This window comes from Dipteris shenzhenensis, chromosome 25, assembly GCF_047967505.1.
Source record: "Dipteris shenzhenensis isolate YYH24624 ecotype China chromosome 25, Dip_SZ_1.0, whole genome shotgun sequence".
NCBI lineage: Eukaryota > Viridiplantae > Streptophyta > Polypodiopsida > Gleicheniales > Dipteridaceae > Dipteris > Dipteris shenzhenensis.
This window is the reverse complement of record NC_141620.1, coordinates 31216186-31224518: the sequence shown is the minus strand read 5'-3', so window position 1 is coordinate 31224518 and position 8333 is coordinate 31216186.

The following is an 8333-nucleotide window of genomic DNA, read 5'->3' as shown; positions in this document are numbered from 1 at the left end:
ACAAATGTTTGAGACAATCTTGGAGCATCAAAGATATGCAAGGGGGTGAGAGGAACACTTGCACCAATATGGAAGGATGTGGCAAAACTAGACTGACCCAAGACTGAAGATGAACTCAAAGTTGGGGATGGACAACTAATGGCAAAGAATGAGAGTAGGGGTGCCCTCAAATAGCAAAGATTATGAGGTGTAAGGAGACCCAACCTGACAAGAAGAGAGGTGTTATTTGATTACGACGTTGAGGCCTACATTGAGCCAATCCCCATTCTTTAACGAAGATGTTCCTAGGAGTGTGAAATAGGAAGGCCCTCAAGACAATTGCATGGTAAAGTTCTCAAGCACTCCTCTTTGGAAAGTAAGGATTTTGACTACTTTGAGTAGCATGCATATGAGCCAAGCCATGAGCAAGTCTATCAAGTACCACAAAATGTATCAAGCCTTGAGCCAAGATGTGCTTTTGATTGAAAATTACATCATAGAAGAGGAGCCAAGGGTGAGTCCTGATTGTGAGTTTCATGCAAGAACATAAAGAGTAGATTCAAGGCATGCATGCTTCAAGGAGCAAGTGTATGAGCCATGCTATGAGTGAGGCTACCTAGAAAAGCGCATAGGTGACAAGCCTCAAGGCTAGATGTGCCTCTGACTATGAGTGAGTGACATGCTAGATTGGTGAAAATAAATCTTGAGTCCAGACATGCATATGTGGTTGTTGCATAGGTAACCACACAGCTACTACAGCTATTGCAACGTGCTACAAGACCCCCTTTTGATTGAATACAAAGCTATCTTTTCCTGACTTTGTATTCTCTCTCAATTTTCTTGCCTGCTCACTGCCCCGTCTTTATATAGTTCTATCCATGTTACAACAATCTAGGGTTAACAAATGTTCGATTTCCCTACAACCAAGCACTGATAGTACCATTAGGCTAGCCAAGGAGTAGAAGAAGGGCATTTTGGCAAGTACCTACACCACAGTGAGCACTTGAGTGCTGGTCAACCAAGGAGAGGGAAAAACACTATCAAGACCTTTGCAACCATCTCGAGGCCTCTTTGACAATTTCATTTTTGGATGTGAATCATTGCCTTTTCACACGAATTGATCTAACAACATGTAGAGGCAATATGATGATGTGGATTATTTTTCAATCTAGGTTATGATGTGAATTGTTGATCAATCTGATGGCAATGATTGTGAATCAAACTAATGACATGTATGGGCATATACCAACTCAAAAATGCAATAAAGTATCTTTCATCAGATGAATATATATGCCTTGCCATGTGCCATAGAAAACCAAAGACAATAAATTCATAAACTCACAATGAATTCACTCACAAAATGGAATAGTCCCCTAATTTCCCAAAAATTCTATCCCTTGGACTATGCATAGCCAACCTATTCATACAAAATCATATTCTTGCTAAAAAAGGGAGACTACAAAAAGGGGTCATCTAAGTCTAACTTTGGTCCTTGTTTACGCCATCATCCTCACTCTTGCCCTTGCCCTTTGCATCACAAATAGTTAGCCTGCGGTATAATTGGTGTGTAATTAGTTGATACGGCACTGCGTCCTTAATGAGTTTGCAAGCTCTATCTTTCTTAAGAGCTTGGCCAAGGGGTAAGCTGTTGGCCAGGTAGTGACTGATCTCAGTGGCCCATTGAGGTATGATGTTGAGGAAGAAGAGAGAAGCGTCAAGGAGGTCATCTTCGACTCCCGTTGGGGCTTCACCGTTTGGGATTCTTGACAGGTAGTTGGCTAGGACATGGGTTTTCCCTTTACGTACAACGACTGTGAAGTCAAACTCCAAGAGGATTAGCATCCACATGGTGATGCGTCCAGTCATGCATGGCTTGTTGACCAAGTATAACAATGCTTGGTGGTCCACGAAGAAAGCGAACTTGTTAGCTAACAAGTAGTACCTGAACTTCTTGACTGCATAGACCATGGCCAAAGCTTCCCTCTTAGTTGTTGTGTAGTTAACCTTGGCCTCATTTAGTTGGCGGCTCGCAAAGTACACCGGGTAGTCCAGGTTATGCTCCCCTAGTTGGGCTTGCGAAGATAGTGGGAGAGAAGGAAGGAGTCTCACTTGCAGCTTTCTCACATACACAATGGGGGAATACACACAAAGGTGGAGGTTGAAAAACAGTTTTCCTCTTCTTAGTTGTGAAAGCCAAAAGAACTCTAGTATAAAGAAATAGAAGAACCCTATATGTGGGTATCAACCAAACTCAGCTAACTAAGGTGGCATACTAACTGAGCCACGAACTAGAGTACATAAGGATAGCTGTCATACAGCTATTCTTCATGGGCGGTGTACCAACCGCATCTGCAGCTAACAAGTCGGTGACATAAATGCACAACAGTCACCCTGGCATGTCACGAGTGGAGCTCTATATCTCAACAGGGCTAACACACACCCAATAGCAAAGTTGGAAGCATTGATATGGACGTGGAATATTAGATTCCAGTCGGTTGCTGGTGCGGTGGCTAGGGCTAGTTTGAAGGTTTCGAAGGACTTTTGGCATTCCGCAATCCACTCAAATGATACTAGCAGTTTGTATAATGGGGGGGCTATGTTCATGTAGAACAAGATAAACCTTCTATAGTAGCCCATGTGGCCAATAAATTGTTGGAGCCCCTGGGCATTGTGGGGGGTGGTAATTCCAAGATGAGTTTGATTTTGTTGTGGTCCATAGAGATTCCATTCTAGGACACTATGTGGCCAAGAATTACACCATGTTTGACCGAGAATTGGCAGTTAAGAGGGTTTAGAGATATGCGGTACAAGCGGCACTTCTCGAGGACGATCCTGAGGTATTTCAGGTGATCATCCCACGTCGAGTTCATGCATATGTCATCCAAGAAGACTTCCACAAAGTCTCTTAGATACTCATTGAATACCGTGATCATCCTCTGTTGGAAGGTGGCATGGGCATTGGTTAACCAGAATATCATTACTCTAGCCACATACACACCCTACTCCCTCGCGAAGGCTGTTTTATGTTGATCTTGTTGGGTGATAGACACTTGGTTGTAACCCGAAAATTCTCCTAGGAAGCTATAGGCTTTCTTTTTGGCTACCCTTTCCAGAACATGTTCTGTGAATGGCAAGGGATAGTGGCCACATCTAATGGCAGCATTAACCTTTTTCATATCCACACATACTCCAATTTTTCCATTTTTCTTCAGGACTATCACGATGGGTGACACCCAATCCGTATGCTCAATCTCATATATGAATCCCGCGTCTATGAGTTTCTAGATTTCCTCCCTCACTATGAGTGTGTACTTGGGATTCATAGGGTAAGGGCATTGACATACCACATCTAGAATGGGGATCGTGTGCTACACTACTTCAGCAGGCAACCCTTTCATATTGGTGTATTTCCACGTCATGCAGTCCTTGTACTCTTGTAGGAGAGCTATTAAAGCATTCTCCTCGTTGGGGGTGAGATCATTGAGCTAGGTTCACCTCCTTGACTGAGGCTGGCCCGTCATATCCTTGAGAGCATCCATCTTCTCGAGATCTCTTGGCCTGTTGGTATAAGATCTTACGATCCTCGATTGTGTAGGCCTTGTAGTGGGCTGGTACATGTCCTAGGTCTTCCTTTTCTTCAACCTCCTCCTCTATTTTTGCAGGAGAAGTGGTCCTTTTGGCCTTAGCCGAGCTTTTGGATACAGGGAGTTTCGAACCTGAAGGGGGCTCTTTCATCGCAATTAAAGAGCCGATGGGGGAGGTTATCTTACTCACCCTGGCTCCCCAATTGGAAGAGAACTCATGCTGAGTGGTCATGGCACATACATATGATAGCCAATGCAAATCTGATTTAACCCTTACTGTTCCTTTGCTTACCTCTCGGGGTTTGAACATGTTAATTCTAAGGGGAGCCACTAGGGTCAAACCCTCGAGCTCTAGGGTGGTGATCTAGAACCCTATTCTCTCTGGGACATCAATGTTGGCTAATATGTGCATCCAATTCTGAGAGAATTTCGGCTTGGGGAGAGCTGCATAGCAGAATTCATCAGACTCCTTTTCATCCTCTTCCCTGTCACAAGGTAGGACTAGCTTCACGGATGTTGTTCGCGTAGTTGTGTTAGATTCCGTGGCAAAAAGGTGTCTTGACAATGGGTGGGCCTTGTAGATGTGCAAGTCCACTCGCATGATGTGTTTCTCCTGTCGCAAATAGATGTTATTAGTACTCCAGTCATGTACGAGCATAGACATTCCTAAGAAGGGTCGACCTAGGATAGCCTCATATCCCAGCTTTCAGGTGAAGTCCATGACCACGAACCTGATGGGGTACGTGAATCCAATTACCTCAATGTTAATGCCAATAAGGACTCCCAAGGGTTCTGGAGTTTCGCCGTCGGCCAACTTCACTACCAGATGGGTTTGCTTGAGTGTAGGTTTTCCCCACTTTACCCAGCATTCCTTGGTATAGACACACTCCCGCCACCTCATCTAGGATGGTGACAACCTTTTGGTGTTGATAGAGATTATGGGGATAGCAGTGTTCGTGTCATCACTCTCGAAATATTGGCCTAGCTTATTGATGGGGACCTTGGGTAGGTTCTGCCCCTTTTTCGATGACGACTGGTTGGCCTTAGGGCTGGCAAGACCTAGGGGCAAAAGTGGTATGTTCATCCAGTTGGATCGGTCACACCAAAGGATGGGATTCCCTCTTAGCAGGGAGGCAATTGTCATTTTTATCTCTGTCAATAGGAAGGCAACCAACCCGACACTATCACAGGGTTCTTGTGATGACTCTCCTTCCATGGATAGCACCGTCCTTGAAACCATAAAGTTCTCCTTCTTCCTATAGGTTTTGCAATACTAGGTCTTCCTGGAACATTTTTTGCATCAGATCCAGAGCTTCTCACTGATTGAAGCTGAACCATTCCTCTTCTTCCACCTTTTCCAACACCTTGAGCGATTTCTCCCTTCATTGTGGCCCAGTAGGTGGGCTGGTATCTGACCCTCTACTCGCCTTGAGTCTACGCTTGAACTTTTCGCCGACTAGTTTTTGGTGATTTTTTGGGGGATTTTGAGTTTCTGTTTTGGATTTTCTATGCTAGGGGGGTGCTACACTAACTAGTCTACCTACTCAATGAAAAAAACTTGGAAGAAAAACAACTTTTGCAAGCCAAAATGCAAGATTTCTTGAGAGGTGAGTTTTACCACACAAAACCACTTCGAAATTCAGCAACAATCATCATTTTTTGTTGTTTTTTGTGTGTTTAGACATCATACACTCCTTAGCAATCTTACAAACTAAGTTCCTACCAACCAAAACACTAAAAAACATAAAAGAAGCTTCAAATGATAAAAAAGACTCTCCAACAGAAAATGATAGCTTTCCTAACTTTTTCGTCCAAAACTCTCACTTCTTCACCCCCTTTCCTCTCCTACAACTCCACTAGCAAAGCTCCAAGTTAAGCTTGAAGCCTTGTGCAATGGGTAGATAACAAAAGAAGACTAGTGCAATGCAAAAGCATACCTCCATTCCCTAGCAGTGGCGCCAAAAATGTGTGGCTTCGAGGGTGACTCATGTGTTGTGGGGATGTTGAAGAGATGCCAATGGAGCCTCCACTCCAAGCTACTGCTTTTGAGAGCAATGCAAGGCATGAGCTATCCGCATGTCACTCAAGTGACCTTCGAACTATTGCAATTTGTTTCCACAAGAGAAAGAGGGAAGGGGGAAAGGGGAGAAGGGAAGGAGAAGGAGAGGGAAGAGGAGAGTGAAGGGGGATGAAGTGGCAAACACAAGGGCACTACAATGGAAACAAGGAAACACCCAAAACACTCTTGGAAGAGAAGAGGGAGCTTGTATTTAAACTTGTGCAAACAACAATGAAGACCAAACTCAACCCTTTGGCCTTTTATACATGTCACCTTTTGAAGGGAGGGCCAACCCTTTTCCTTTTAGAACTCTCCCTCTCTTTACAAATAAAGGGTCTTCGGACCATAGGGTGCCAAGGCATATTGCTATTCTTTCCATCTCTCTCTACTAACGGAAATAGCACTTGTGTTAACCATATAAGAGTGCTTGGGACAAGCTTGGAATTACGAGGTGTCCCTAATCAACTCCCAAATAGCACTTGTGTTAGCAGCGCGCCTCCAAGCCTTAAGCTATTTGGGGCTCAAACCCATACAAGGCTCAAAACTTGGAGTGGCAAGGCTTAACTCCCGCAAGACAACCGCCATAGCTTGTAGCTAGAACATACAACTTGTGCACGTTGCCTACAATCTTTGGCCTTGGGGTATTCGGGGCTCAACTCCCTAACCTTGTACTATACCCCTTCCATGGCTGTAACCGTTGAAGTAAATCATGAAGCCTAATCACCTCTAATCAATGATTACCCTGCATTCAGCGATTGTACTCTATGGATGTTAACAATGACCTTCTCAACCAATTAGGATATTCAAAGTTCTTTACCTCACTTGATTTAGCAATAGGATATTGGCAGTATCGCTAGATCCACAAGATGCAAAGAAGATAGCTTTTCGGACTCCAATAGGGTTGTATCAGTTTAAAGTGATGCCTTTTGGACTGTCACATGCAACAAGTAGTGAATGATGAACAACCTATTCAGTGATTTGATCCAATAGAAGGTATTAGTCATGTACATTGATGGAATCTTAAGACACACAGATACATGGAGTCGACATGCCAAGGTGCTCGAAGAAGTAATCAAGAGGCTACAAGCAAACAACCTAAAATTGCAACTTAAAAAATGCAAATCGGCAACAAGCAAACTGAAATTCTTAGGCCTTATAATTTCCTCAATAGGAATCCAAATGTATCGAGAGAAAGTACATGCCATCACACAGTACCTTGAACCACAATCAATGAAGCAATTATAAAGATTGTGGGGGATGATAGTATTCTCAACATGTTTTTTACCAAAATTTGCAAGGTAACTTACCCTCTCCAACATTTACAAAAAGGAGCAAAAATTGAATGAACATATGATTGTAAGAGTGCATACAAGAAATTAAAAGAGATGTTGTCAACCACAACAATTTTGAAGTACCCAAATTTCCAAAAGACATTGTTGCTAAGAACAGATGCATATAATGAAGGGTTGGGCATAGTACTTCTACAAGAGGAAGCAGGATAGTTACAACCAATTTCTTTTGTCTCAGTCGTCCTCTCACAATAGTCAAAAAGAATTACTCAACCATAGAAAAAGAGATGTTGGCAATCGTAGGGGCGTCTGCAAAGTTGCACCCATATCTTCACAGAATGAGAAATAGATCATCAACCACTCATATCATTGCTAAAGAAGAAACACCCTCCAGGCAGATTAATGCGATGGGTGTTAGCACTAAAAGATTATGTGCTTGACCTCCAATACACCCTTGGAAAGCAAAACAGAATAGCCAATGCTTTATCACGTAGCCACCTAGTCTAGGTTTGTGCTATGGTGATATTTACTTTTTATTCTATTTGTTCTAATATTCAACTTGTGCTAGTCACTTAGCATGGGAACAAAAATATTTCTTCACATAAAAATTGTCCCCTAAACATCTAAGTAGTTGTCTTGAGTTTTGATATCTACTATGCCAAAGTGTTTGGATTTGGGGGAGTAGCGATAACACATCATATGCTTATTGGAAAAGAAAAAGAAGAAGCTCCAAAGGAAGACTTCTACATACCTAAGTGCTAAGTAGTAGAGCATGATGCATTGCTATCAACCATAGCAAAACTCTCCCTTAATAGCAAGGAGGAATCACAAAGGCAAAAGAAATCGGTGCGGAAGGCCAATACCTTACCATTCTTGATGTAGGTGTATAATTATGAGGTAAGTATGGTCGAAAGGGATTGATCATCCATCATCTTCCCTACGATATGATGAAACTATTCAAGATAAATGGAAGTAGTGAAAGGAAGGGAATCATACCCCTCTACCAATCATGGAGGTACATTTCTACTATAGTGATAAAGTCTAGCTCTCCGAAGTTCAACCTATTTGCTTGCATAATTGGGTAATGTGAATAGTGCAAGGAAGGGCAGAAACTTTCAAACATAAAACAAGGATGGAAACTTTCAACCTATTTGTATGCATAGTTGGGCAATGTAAATAGTGCAAGGAAGGGGGGAAACTTTCAAACATAAAACAAGGGGTTTTATGTAAAGGCATTAGAACCTATTACATTACCCAAAGGCAAAACGGATGGAAAAAAAACAAACAAGCCTATGAATAGATGAATAGAGAAAAGAGTTTGCAAGTGCAACTGTTGAGCTATGGCCTCAATAAAGAGTACAACTCTTGCAATTTACTCAAGTGGCTTTTTTGCATTGAAATTTTGCTTGATTGGATTTAGAA